The following is a 14,906-nucleotide window of genomic DNA, read 5'->3' as shown; positions in this document are numbered from 1 at the left end:
CTGTCAAAAAACTATTCAAAAAAACTAAAATTTCATCATAAATTTAGGGCAAAATGTATTCTGCTACATTTTTTTGGTCAACAAAATCCTAATAAATGTATATTGATTGCTTTGTGTGAAAGTTCTAGCATCTACAAACTATGGTATAGATAATGGAATTTACACAGCTTTTACTTTCTTACTGCCCATCACATTTCTTGAGGTGCTAAAATACCAGGATAGTAAAAACAGGCCCAAATGACCCCTTTTCGGAAAGTAGACACCCTAAGCTATATGCTGAGAGGCGTATTAAGTCCATGGAAGATTTATTTTTTGTACAAGTTTCTGGAAAATGACAAAAACATTTTTTTTACACAAAGTTGTCATTTAAATGATGATTTCTCACACAAGTCATGGGTATATGTGGAATTACACCCCAAAATACATTCTGCCACTTCTACTGAGTATGGGGATACCACATGTGTGAGACTTTTTGGGAGCCTAGCCACATACAGGAGCCTGAAATCCAATGACCACTTTGAAAACCTGAAGGTGCGTAACTTCCTCATTTCACTTTCTCAATACCTATCACAGTTTCGGAGGTCCTGAAATGCCAGGATAGCACCAACCCCCCCCCCCCCTTTCTGGAAAGTGGACACCCCAATGAATTTAAAAAGAGGCATGGTGAGTATTTTGCAGATCTATTTTTTTCTCACAAGGTTTTGAAATATAAAAAAAGAAAAAAAATGTTTGTTTTTTTTCTTCATTTTCCAAAAACTTGTGGCAACAAATGAGATCTGCAAAATACTCAGCATGCTTCCTATCAAATTCCTTGGGGTGTCTACTTTCCAAAAAGGGGTCATTTGGGGGGGTTGTTGCTATCCTGGCATTTCAGTGCCTCCGAAACTGTGAAAGGTAGTCAGGAAGTGTAATGAGGAAATAAAGCTCTTTAAAAGCCTGCAGGTGCTTATTGGATTTTGGGGTCCTGTACTTGGCTAAACTGCCAAAATGTTTCTCACATGTGGTACCCCCATACTTGGGAGAAGTAACAGAATGTATTTTGGGGAGTAATTTCACGTATACCCATGGCACACATGGCATGTGTGAGAAATTTTGTGTAAAAAAAAAAAAATATATATATTTTTTTTGTCATTTTCCAAACATTTGTGGTAAACAATAAATTCTTCTATTGACTCAACATGCCTCTCAGCAAATAGTTTGTGGTGTTTACTTTCCAAAAAGGGGTCGTGTTGGGGGGGGTGGGGGCATTTTATGCCCAACATTAGAAGTTTATGCCACACATCACTCACTGTTCTAACCACCTGAAGATCAAGCCTTTTCTGACACTTTTTACTTGCATGAAAAAAATCTGTATTTTTTGTGAGAAAATGAATTTAAACCCCCAAACATTATATATTTTTTTAAAGCAAACACCCTAGTGAATATAATTGTGGGTGCTGCAATTTTTTATGTTACATAGTACTAACGCAGCGATTTTTCAAACACAGTTTGTTTAAAAAAAATACACTTTTTTACTCTTTTAATGCACAAAAACACAATATATTGGCCAATTATTTGGTAAAGTATAAAAGATGATGGTATACCGAGTAAATAGATTCCAAACATGACATGCTTTAAAACTGCGCATGCCCCATGCAATGGGGACAAACTGCATATGTTTTTAATATCCATAGGCAACGTTTAATAGCCTTTACAAGCTACCATTTTAGATTTACAGAGGAGGTCTAGTGCTAGAATTACTGCCTTTGATCTGACGTTTGCAGCGATACCTCACATGCGGTAATACCTTACGGGTGTGCGTGCACAGGGGGGGGGGGGGGCATCATCCTGGTATAACCATTCAAAGTCCAGTGATGTACCAGTACGTCACTGGTCCTTGTTGGGTATATATGCTATGTTCTTTTTTTTTTTTTTTTGTATGCAGCCAGACAAAGTGTGTGGTATGCCCACCATAAGAATATACTGCCCTTCATCCACTTGCTTCTAATGGTGGGCACACATTAGGTCGCAAGGTACCACATGCGCTAGTTCCAAGATTGTACAAATGTCTAAATAGTGGCACGCGTGAATAATAATTATCCACGTATAAATGGTACCCCATATGGAAAAGGGATGACACCAAGTCCCAAACTATCTTGCCACTGCTCCCCATATAGTCTGGGCACCCGGGGGGCTCCACGTGACTGTCTTTTCCCTCGTAAATCCGAAACTTATAAGTATAGCCTGTTGCCCTCTCAGGTCTACATCTTGACACCCATATCTGGCACGCTTGCTCGAGAGAAATTGTTTGAATGCAAGGCGGACAGAAAAATGATTGAGGGACTCATCAACACAGGTTTTTTTGCTAGGGAGTATAGACATCTGTACATTTTTGGTTAAGGTGATGTAATTTGAATTTTGTGGAGCCAGTCCAATTCAGGGTCACTTCGAGGACGACAGAGCGTATTGTCGTTGAAATCCATAAAACACATTATACTCTCATATCTATGCCTGTCCATGGCAGCAGAGAACACGGCATATGATGACTTGGGCTTGTGGTCCAATACAACCACAATTCATTTTTTTTAGTAATGCCCATTTTGAGAGTTAGGTTCAAAAAAATTTTTAATTCAGAAACCGTAATGGGTTTCCATGCAACTGGAATGGCAAGGTTTGAAGTTGGGTTGGCAGCGATAAATTGTTGTGCATATAAATTGCTTTGATCCACAATCAATGCATACAGATCTTCCGTGAAAAACGGCTCCAAAAAATCAACAGGAGTAGTTAAATTTGCTGTTTACACCTGAATTCCGGGTTGGGCAGTGAATGGGGGAAGTGCGGGTGCTGCAGAATTTGTGGGCTGCCAATCGGGATTTGCAAGCGCATCCGAAAAGACACTAGGGGCTCCACGGGCCTGTGTGCGAATTCTTGGTGGTTGCGGGACAATACTTGTGTTCGCCATCGCACCAGCTTGTACTGCACTTATGGGACTCACCACGTCACCAAGTGATACTGCAGTACTGGTATGTGAAAGACCAGGATGTACTAGGCCACTGATGCTCACCAGTTCACCAAAAGGTAGTACTGGCACTCTGCTGCATATGAGAGTCATCAAAATTTACTGCCAAGTGCTAACAGAGATCAGGCCTGATTCTGCCAACACTGTGGTTTTGTGTGCAATGTATCAAGTGACAGTAACCTACTGACACTGCACTTGCTGGAGGAGAAGGGGGGGCTTAAGCGTAGGGGCTAAACGCAGGTGCTGGGGCTGATCCCACTAATGCTGCATTTTTGGGGACGCTATACTAATGTGAACGTTGGTATAGTGCTGATCTGATCAAAGATATTGATCCATTCACACAGGGGCGTGAAAACCATGGGAGCGTGAATCACATGTATGTGTGTATATATATATATATATATATATATATATATATATATATAATATATATATACGTGATTTTGCGCACCTGTGCCGCCTGTAGCAGTATTTCTGTTATAGGGCGGTCAGGAAGCGGTTTGTGATACGGCGCTGCGTTAATTTAATTGACAATTGCGCGGTCTTGCAACACTGCACCCAAATGAAATTTATGGCTTTTTTCCTCCACGAAGTGAGCTTTCTTTTGGTGGTATTTGATCACCTGTGCATTTTTTTTTTCTGCGCTATAAAATAAAAGGACCGACAATATTGAGAAAAAAACACAATATTTTGGACTTTTTGCTATAAAACATGTCCAGTAAAAAAATTAAAAATCAAATTTCATCATAAATCTAGGCCAAAATGTATTCTGCTATATGTCTTTGCTCAAAAAAAATCCCAATACGTGCAAATTAATTGGTTTACGTGAAAGTTATAGCATTTACAAATGGCAGTATAGATACTGAAATTTTTTTTCTTAATCAGCGACAATCAGCAATCAGCGACTTATGGCAGTGATCAGCGACTCATAGCGGGAATGCAGCCAACATTCTGACACTGGGGGGGAACTGACTTGGGGTCGCTGACATCAATACAGTGATCAGTGCAAAAAAAAACACTGACACTGTACTAATGGCACTGGGGAGGAAGGGGTTAAAAGGCAATCAAAGTGTTAACTGTGTGAGGGGAGTGTTTCACTAGGTGGTGGGGGGTGTGTACTTCACTGTAACACACTGATCCTGAAAGCTGTGCTCTGCGTTCCGGATCAGTGTGATCAAACTGACAGGGAGGAGAGCTGCAGTGTAAACACTGCAGCCGTGCTCCCTGTCAGTGTTTGCCGGTAATTGCCGGACTTCGGCAGGTAATTACTGGCCGGGACCCGATGATTGACACCCGTGACCGCGATTGGTGGCACGGGTAGGGCGGTAGCGCGCCTTGTGCTCATCTTCTACCCGAAATGCAAAATCACGTATACAGTATATACGTGATTTTGTGCAGTGGTGCCGACCCGCCGCAGTAAATGTACTGTGGCTGGTTGGCAAGTGGTTAACCTGCATTTTATCTGCTTCAAGCAGGTTTTACATTTCAATAGATTTGTTTGTACTGTTAAGCCTGTTTGAAGCCTGTTGTCATAGGCTCTAGTACAGCTGTACCGCCTCTTTAAGTATATTTTTATAAATTCTGGCATTGTATGTAGCTGCCTTGGATTTGGTATCAGCCCCTTGCAGTCTGCTGTACAGTCCATAAACAAAGCTTAGAGAGGAGGAGGGGAGGGAAGCAGCCAACAGAACCAGTCAGGTGTGCTTCAGTGCATGCTGACAGGAGGAGAAAAAGTGACCAAGAGATGAGCTCATCAGGGCGCTGTATCTCCTTTTACTGTCCAGTCTCAGGGTTAGGGGTAGGGAGGGGACTTGTAAGTCAAAATGAAATTAGCAGAGAAAGAACAGGTGCCCTCTTCTACTATCTAGATAGGACTGTGCTGTGGGAAAGAGCTGTGTAAATCTCAGAAATGGATGGACAAATCCTTTGGCAGGTAAAACTCTCAAATGTGTATTTTATTCTATGTGTTTAGCTTTTTCTTTGGAGTTCAGCATTAAAGTTAAAGAGAAAACAAAGTGAATACTAGGGCATTTCCTTTCTGTACAAGTCAGGCATTGCCTTGGTTGTTTGATGTGACATTTCCCTGTGTCTTCCTTCTCACTTGTCATTGCTTGTTCCTCTGGCTCTTCTCTGTCACAGCTTTGAAATGCCCAAGTAACTTTATATGACAGCAGTATTTACTTTATAGCATGATATGCAATCTCTTCTGACAGCCTAGGTAGACAATTAAATTTCTCCGCATATAGCCATGCTACATCTGTTAACACAAGGAGGCAAGGTGTCATTTAAGGAACAGATACTGTTCATCTTGTATCATATCATATTTGTGTAGTCTTCTTTTGATTGAGATGGTAGATTCTGCAGTTTAGAAGGCATCTAATCTGCCATCAACATCAGTCACATACAGTACAACTTGATTTGTAGGTTTGTATTTCCTTTTAGTATCTACATCCTTAACATCAGGTGTTTTTTGTTTTTTTTTCTTAACACTCCTTATGCATGGGACAATTTGCCGAAGAATCAACGTAGATTTAAAGATAGCCAGTATAATCAATTGTAAGTGGACAATGTGACTTTATTCATTGTTTAGTATGAGATTAGTAACATTTTAAAATGACTGGATGCAATTTTCAGTTGTTTGGGTTTTGAATAGTAGCAGATATCTTTTGGGCTGCAATTGACCTACAGTATTTTGCTACCTAATTATAATTTTCATTGATAAAATGTTTCCTCTTGTATGCACAATATAGTTTGCCAACAAGTTGAAAAAAAATTTGGTCTGATATACTGTATTTTATCTGTAGCCAGTGATTCCTTTTTTGGAGTTAGACTGGTGCAGTGGTGTTCAAATTTATTGATTGTTTTATGAATATTATTTTATTACTCTCCTCGTTTTCACTGAAACTCCCCTATGTCACACTCGCCTCTCTCCCATGTCTTTTGGAGCACCAGTGCTGCAGCCAATCAGGAGATAGCTTTCCTGATGGGCATACCTTTAAATTGCAAAGCAATGCTTAACTCTGCATTAAGGCAACGCCTACATTGGGACCCCACTTCTACAGTAACCTTACCTGCTTTCCATACCTTTCTTTAGTTCTGTGAATCCCATGCTTCTTGTGTCATTGTCTGCGCTAACCCCGTGCTCCTCCGTGTCTCCAGTATGCCCTGTGCACCTCAGTGTCTCCATGTGCTCCCCCAGATCATCTTGCAATCTTCTGATGTTTGTGAGTTCCATGACTTCAAGTGCACCCCAAAACATCTTGTGTAAAGTTATGACTTGTGTGTACCCTGTTACTCCAAGTGTACCTCAGAACGTCCTGTCATCTATTGACTCTAATTTGCCCCTGTGCACCCCATGACTCTAGTGCACCCTGGCACATCCATTGTCACATAATGACTCCTAATGGGCCCTGTGTCTCTCTCTGTGACACCTGCTGCTTCTCGGCCCTCAGGTATGCTCCAGAAAATTGCCTGGACTGAACGTCTGACAGCAGATACAGACCCCTGTCAGTGACTGCTTGTACTATGAACGCATCTGATTCTTCCCAGCCAGTTACTGTTCCTATCAACCTACATGCTCATAGAATCAATCCCCAGTAAGCCAGTCAAGTTCAGGTAATCTGATATCTCCATGCCCTCTTGACCCACTTAGATCATCTACAAGCCTCTTTTCTTCCAGCTGCCAAACTATCTCCATCACAGGTATCTCCAGTGCATCCACATGTCTACACTTCATTTGTCACCTCCTTGCTTCTTTGGGGACCTTCAGGTTGTCGTGGGTTTGTAAATTAGTGACCAAGAGCATTAATGCTTTTCCAGTCCACTTCTGAAGAATCTTTGATGGGCCTATGAGCTTCCTCTAAGGTAAGTACCCTTCAATGCCTCCACCATGGTTTTCTTACAGCAGGGCAGTTTGCAATTCAGGTTCAAAATCTTGCAGCTGAACTCACCTGGAATAATGAGTCTTTCACTACTACCTTCTGAAGGGGCTTGTCTAAGCAAATTAAAAACAAATTGGGTGAATGCAAAACATCAGTCCTGTTGAATTTCTGCAGTAGATGGCTGTAATGGACCGCCTGGCACCCTGCCTGGGTGCTTCCATCAGAGAGCTGCTTCCTCTCTGCTGGAACACAGGAATAAGGTATTATAGCTGGGAATTGCACCCAAGAACTAGACAACACTAGATTAGGTGCAAACAGGAACTCCTTTATTGAACAGAAATACAGGTTTTTATACACTTCAGAAATAGGGGCAGTCCCCACATGAACAATAAAAACTAATATTACATAATAGGTGACTCAGTTAATGCAATTAATAATGGGAGAAAGAAAGTAAACACATAACACCTTAACCACTTGCCCTCCAGAGGATTTACCCCCCTTAATGAACAGGCTTCTTTTTGCTACTCGGCGCTGCACTAATTCAGCTGATCATTGCGCATCCATGCAATGCTGTACCCAAACAAAATTTGTGTCCTTTTTTTCACATAAATAGAGCTTTCTTTTGGTGGTATTTGATATCCTGTGCACTTTTTATTTTTTACGCTATAAACAAAAAAAAGACCGAAACTTTTCAAGAAAAACAATATTTTTTACTTTCGACTATAAAAAATATATAGTAAACTCAAAGTTAGTTATAAATTTAGGCCAAAATGTATTCTGCTACATGTTTTTGGTAAAAAAAAATCCAATTAAGTGAATATTGATTACCTTGTGTGAAAGTTGTAGCATCTACAAACTATGGTATAGATACTGCAATTGACAGCATTTTTTTGCTATACAGCGTTGCACTAGTTTAACTGACAATTGTGCGGTCATTTGTCCTTTTTTTTCACACAAATAGAGCTTTCTTTTGGTGGTATTTGATCACCTGTGCACTTTTAATTTTTGGTGCTATAAAAAAAATTTTGAGAATTTTTTTTTTTTAAAAAAAACAATATTTTCTAATTTCTGTCATGAAAAATATAAAAAAAAACAAAAATTTTGTCATAAATTTAGGCCAAAATGTATTCTGCTACATGTTTTTGGTTACAAATCCCAATAAGTGTATATTTATTGCTTTGTGTGAAAGTTATAGCGTCTACAAACTATGGAATATATAATGGAATTTACACAACTTTTACTTTCTGACTGCCCATCACATTTCTTGAGGTGCTAAAATACCAGGATAGTAAAAACACCCCCAAATGACCACTTTTCGGAAAGTAGACACCCTAAGCTATATGCTGAGTGGCATATTGAGTCCATGGAAGATTTATTTTTTTTTCCACAAGTTTCTGGAAATTGACAAAAACATTTTTTTTTGTACACAAAGTTGTCATTTAAATTATATATTTCTCGCATAAGCCATAGGTATATGTGGAATTACACCCCAAAATACATCCTGCTACTTCTACCGAGTATGGGGATACCACATGTGTGAGACTTTTTGGGAGCCCAGCCACATACAGGAGCCTGAAATCCAATAACCACTTTGAAAGCCTGAAGGTGCATAACTTCCTCATTTCACTTTCTCACTACCTATCAGTTTCGAAGGCCCTGAAATGCCAGGATAACACCCCCCCCCCCCAAATGACCCCTTTTTGGAAAGTGGACACCCCAAGGAACTTAAATAGAGGCATGATAAGTATTTTGCATATCTAATTTTTTCCCACAAGGTTTTGAAATATAGAAAAAAAAAGAAAAAATGTTTTTGTTTTTTTTCTTCATTTTCCAAAAACTTGTGGCAACAAATGAGATCTGCAAAATACTCACCATGCTTCTTATCAAGTTCCTTGGGGTATCTACTTTCCAAAAAGGGGTCATTTGGAGGGGGGTGCTATCCTGGCATTTTAGGGCCTCCAAAACTGTTATAGCTAGTCAGGAAGTGTAATGAAGAAATAAAGCCCTTTAAAAGCCTGTAGGAGCTTATTTAATTTTGGGGTCCTGAACTTGGCTAGACTGCCAAAACGTCTCTCACATGTGGTACCCCCATACTCAGGAGAAGTAGCAAAATGTATTTTGGAGAGTAATTCCACATATACCTATGGCAAGTGTGAGCAATAAATCATTAAAGTGACAATTTTGTATAAAAAGTATTTTTTTTGTCCTTTTCCCATTACTTGTGGTAAAAAAATAAATTTTTCTATTGATTCAACATGCCTCTCAGCAAATAGTTTGGGGTGTCTACTTTCCAAAAAGGGATCATTTTGGGGGGTGGGGGCATTTTATGCCCAGCATTAAAAGTTTATGCCACACATCACTCACTCTTCTGACCACCTGAAGATCAAGCCTTTTCTGACACTTTTTGTTAACATGAAAACAAATCAGTATTTTTTGTGAGAAAATGAATTTAAACCCCCAAACATTATATATTTTTTTTAAAGAAAACACCCTAGTGAATAAAATAGTGGGTGCTGCAATTTTGTATGTCTCATAGTATTTGTGCAGCGATTTTTCAAAGGCAATTTAAAAAATAAACACTTTTTTTTACTTTTAATGCACAAAAACACAATATATTGGCCAATTATTTGGTAAAATATAAAAGATGATGGTATGCTGAGTAAATAGATACTAAACATGACATGCTTTAAAACTGCACATGCCCTGTGCAATGGCAACAAACTGCATATGTTTTTAATATCCATAGGCAACGTTTTAAAAGCCTTTACAAGCTACCATTTTAGATTTACAGAGAATGTCTAGTGTTGGAATTACTGCCCTTGATCTGACTTTCACGGCGATACCTCACATGCAGCTATACCTCACGGGTGTGCGTGCGTGGGGGTGTGTGGGTGATTTGTTTGGGTTTTTTTTAACCTCCCTAGCGGTCTGATTATGTCAGTATTTCTGTGCTCAAAGCGGTACATTGTTTTCAATGGAAATATCTTGTTTTTTTATTGTAGGCCTGTGATTCTTAGAAATAACTCACTGAAATCTGTCCGAGCAAGAGTTTAGTAAACATTCCGGGTATGATAAAATTTGAAACACAAAATTATAAATTATAATATAATAAATAATCATAAAAATAATATAATAATTTTAATTCGATAATGTAATCAAACCAAAAACACAGAAGTTTGAAATAGAGCGCCAAGTTCGCACATCACTGAGCTTAGTCGCAAAATCGTTTTCAGTGTCTGATGACAAATTTCCCCACGAATCACTATCACTCAATTCTGCAAGTGGTTCTAATTTACTATCGCTGTTTTCTAGCTGGTCTAAAAGCGCTTTTGACCTAAAGGGATGCTTTTTAGACGCCATGGACGTTTCTCAGTTTCCAGGCAGAAAGAACGTTAAAAATGCAGGCAGGGCACAGGACAAAGCACTAGGGACAAAATATATGTGAAATGGTGTGATACAGTAATGTAATGCTATCAGATTTTAGTGTATTGAGTGAATGTCAAATTTTTACATTTTTTAAATTCCCGCCAGTTCCGTCTCTCATACGTGCTGACGCTCGCAGGGAACGGAACTCGGAAGACAGATGCTGGCATCGGCCGGAGACGCTGCAGAGGGGACATCGCGGGAGCGCAGGACAAAGTAAGTGCTGGAGGGATCCCAGAGTAACGCTGCAGTGTATTCCCGAGTGTAGCTCGGGGTTACCGCTTGTGGTACTGAAAGTTAACCCCGAGCTACACTCGAGAATACTGCTAGGGAGGTTAAGTTATTTAGATTTTTTTTTTAATTATTTTTACACTGTCCCATTAATTTTTTTTTTTCTTCTATCACTTTTAATGCTATCGCACTAAATGCAAATGTAAAAGCAAGCCAGCAGCTAATTAGTCACTAGGATTGCTTTTACATGAAAGCCGATCGCCGGCTGAAAAAAATTATACCAGGATGATGCCTGTTTTTTTTTTTTTTTTTGTATGCAGCCTGTGGGCTGAATGGAAAAAGAAGAAATGTCTGCCAGAAAAAGTGTGTGGTATGCCCACCATTAGAATATACTGCCCTGAATCCACCCACTTCTAATGGTGGGCACACATTAGGTCACACTGTACCACATGCGCCAGTTCCAAGATTGTACAAATGTCTAAATAGCGGCACGCTTGAATAAAAAATTGTTCACGTATAAGTGATACCACATATGGAAAAAGAATGACATCAAGTCCCCAACTATCATGTCACTGCTCCCCATGTAGTCTGGGAATCCGGGGGGCCCATGTGACTATCTTTTCCCTCGTAAATCCAAAACTTATATGTATAGCCTGTTGCCCTCTCACAGGTCTTCTACATCTTGACCCCATATCTGGCACGCTTGCTGGGGAGAAATTGTTTGAATGCAAGGCGACCAGAAAAATGAATGAGGGACTCCTCAACGCAGATTTTTTTGCTGGGGAGTATAGACATCTGCAATGTTTTGGTTAAGGTGATTTATGAGGGGCTGAATTTTGTGAAGCCGGTCAAATTCAGGGTCTCCCCGTGGACGACAGAGTGTATTGTCGTTGACATGCATAAAACACATTATACTCTCATATCTATGCCTGGCCATGGCAGCAGAGAACACGGGCATGTGAAAAATCTGGTCTGTGGACCAATACAACCACAATTCATTTTTTTTAGTAATGCCCATGTTGAGGGTTAGACCCAAAAAAATTTTAAATTTGGAAACCTTAATGGGTTTCCATGCGAATGGTCTTGCAAGGTTTGAATTTGGGTTGGCGGAGATAAATTGTTGTGCATATAAGTTGCTTTGATCCACAATCAATGCATACAGAAAAACAGCTCCAAAAAATCAAGGGGAGTAGTTAAATTTGATGTTTCCACCTGAATTCCGGGTTGGGCAGTGGATGGGGGAAGTGCAGGTGCTGCAGAATTTGTGGGCTGCCAGTCTGGATTTGCAAGCACATCTGGAAGGATACTAGGGGCTCTACGGGCCTGTGTGCGAATTCTTGGTGGTTGCGGGACAATACTTGTGCTCGCCACCTCACCAGCTTGTGCTACATTTATGGGACTCGCCACGTCACCAAGTGATACTGTAGTGCTGGTATTTATTATTAATATACCGGATTTATATAGCGCCAACAGTTTGCTCAGCGCTTTACAATGTAACGGGAGACAATACAGTTCAATACGAGAGGGTTAAGAGGGCCCTGCTCCTTGGAGCTTACAGTATAAGAGGTTTGTGAAAGACCAGGATGTACTAGGTTGCTGGTGCTCACCAGTTCACCAAAAGGTAGCACAGCACTAGTACTGGCCCTCTGCTGCATATGAGAGTCATCAAAATTGACCTACTGACACTGCACTTGCTGGGGGAGAAGGGGGGGGTAAGCGTAGGGGCTAAATGCAGGTGCTGGCAGGTGCCGAGGCTGATCCCTCTAACTCTGCATTTTTGAGGGCGCTATACTAATTTGAACGCTGGTATAGTGCTGATCTGATCAAAGATATTGATCCATTCAGACACTATACTAGCAATGGAGGTTTATTGTGTGTGAGCGTGTTCCTGGCAATCAAGTGGATAACTGGTGTACTGACGAGCAATCTGATGCTATCTGGGAGGGGCGTGAAAACTATGGGAGCGCAAATCACGTATATATGTGATTTTGCGCACCTGTGCCGCCCTGTAGCAGTATTTCTGCTATAGGGCGGTCAGGAAAGCGGTTACATAAGCGGTTTGTGTTATGGTGCTGCGTTACATTAACAGACAATTGCGCAGTCATGCAACTCTACAAATTGAGCTTTCTTTTGGTGGTATTTGATCGCCTGTGCATTTTTTATTTTTTGCGCTATAAAAAAAAGACTGACAATTTAGAGGAAAAAAAATATTTTTGACTTTTTGCTATAAAACATGTCCATTAAAAAAAATTAAAAATCAAAAAATCCCCATACGTGTAAATTAATTGGTTTACGTGAAAGTTATAGCCTTTACAAATGGCGGTATAGATACTAGAATTTATTTTTTTTATACTAATAAAGGCGGCGATCAGCGACTTATGGCAGGACTATGGGACTGCGGCGGACATTCTGACACTGGGGGGAAACTGACTTGGTGTCACTGACATCCAAAAAAAAAAACCTGACACTGTTTTAATGGCACTGGGGAGGAAGGGGTTAACAATGAGAGGCAATCAAAGGGTTAACTGTGTGGTGTGAGGGGAGTGTTTTATTAGGGGGCGGGGGGTGTGTACTTACTTCTCAGTAACACACTGATCCGGAAAGCACTGCTCTGCTATCTGGATCAGTGTGCTCAAACTGACAGGAAGGAGAGCTACAGCCAACCTCCCTGTCAGTGATTGCCAGTAATCGCCAGGCTCCTACAGGTAATCACCGGGTGAGAACCAGTGATTGACACCCGCAGCCAGCGGCGTGGGTAGGGCGGTCGTGCGCCCCCCTACCTGAAATGCAAAATCATGTATATATACGTGATTTTGTGCAGCTGTGCCGCCCTGCCACAGTATATATATTGTGGCTGGTCGTCAACCGGTTAATAAACAGATTACAGCAGGAGACCTCAGCATCAGGTTGTTTTGAGCTGGTTATATTAACATTTGCTCTGAGTCTAGGAGGGAGTTGAAACTGACAATGCTGGTTTGGGCACACAGACCCCAAATCTGTCTGTGTATCAGGGAGACATGGACTTGAATCCAAAATAAAACTACTCCAAAAGGTCCCCCAGGCACACACCTCCCAAGGAATAGAGCCCCCTCAAACGACAGGTCCATAGTCAGTAGGCAAGAGGCTAGCCTGCAGTCCCCTCCAAAAGACCCCATTCCAGTTGGGTCTACCACAATGGCATTATGTTATCCCTTGAAAAATCTTTTTTTTTTAACCATGCCTGTTAAGAGGTCTGTTTGTGTGCTGCTCCATGGGGATAATTTTTGCTCTGTTACGTATGTGCTTATCCAGGCCCTTCCCTCGCTCCAGATGTGCTCTGCAGCGTTGGATTAATTCTCCTTCTTGCCTGGGGGTCCACCTGTTATTCCTAATGCCTCACAAAGGTCATGCTAGTCAAGAGCTTTTGGCTATGTCCAGGGCTACTGCTTTTGCTCCAGGTGATTATGGAGGTTTATCAAGACATTCTACAAGTGTGATGAAGATCAGTTACCACTGCATCATCCACTTGATTGCGCCATCAATTTTATTTCAAGCTATGCTGCGACTGGAGGACATCTCCACAGACAGAAAAATATCTCCATAAATGAGCTTTATCTGCAAATTCTCTCAGCTGGGGCAGGATTCTACTTTGTAGAAAAGAAATATGGTACTCTCCGCTCCTGTATTCATTACCTCTGACTAAATGCCATCACTGTCAAGAACCACTATCTGCTGCCCCATTACAACGTTCTTCGATCACCTTCATGGAGCCAAAATATTCACTATTTTTAATATGCAGCCAAGATCAAGGACACAGGGACATGACTTCAAACTTGCAGGAGGAACATTCAAAATTAACCTTAGTATTATTTTACCAAAAAGGTAGTGGATTCTTGGAATAGACTTCCATAATAGGTAGTAAGTCAGTCAACAATAAGTTGATTCAAACATGCTTGTGACAAACCTGTATCTACACTGTGTGCACAATTATTAGGCAAGTGAGTATTTTGACTAATCATAATTTTTATACATATTGTCCAACTCCAAGCTGTATAAACTTGAATGCTTATTGTATTTAAGCATATCGGGTGATGTGTATTTCTGTAATGAAGTAGCATGTGGCCTAAGGAAATCAACACCGTATATCAAGGTGTGCATACTTATTAGGCAGCTTCTTTTTCTCAGGCAAAATGGGCCAACAAAGATATTAAACTGACTCGAAAAGTCAAAAATTGTAAAAAGTCTGTCAGAGGAATGCAGGACTCTTAAAATTGCTAAGATATTGGGGCATGATCACAGAACCATCATACATTTTGTTGTAAATAGTCAACAGGGTCACAAGAAATGTGTTGAAGAAAAAAACTGCAAATTAACTGCCAAAGATTTGAGAAGAT

The 14,906-nt window shown here is 40.6% G+C and overlaps 1 protein-coding gene across 6 annotated transcripts in view; it reads left to right on the top strand.

Annotated features, from left to right (window-relative positions):
• The window catches only part of CADPS2 (calcium dependent secretion activator 2), a 694,049-nt gene that overhangs the window by 261,679 nt on the left and 417,464 nt on the right, over positions 1–14,906 (top strand). The gene's annotated exons all lie outside the window — the stretch shown is intronic.

Source organism: Staurois parvus, unplaced genomic scaffold (genome assembly GCF_062004578.1).
Source record: "Staurois parvus isolate SC_StPar_1 unplaced genomic scaffold, SC_StPar_1.0 ptg000120l, whole genome shotgun sequence".
NCBI lineage: Eukaryota > Metazoa > Chordata > Amphibia > Anura > Ranidae > Staurois > Staurois parvus.
The sequence above is the reverse complement of the archived record's forward strand: the minus strand, read 5'-3'. Positions and strand labels throughout refer to the sequence as shown.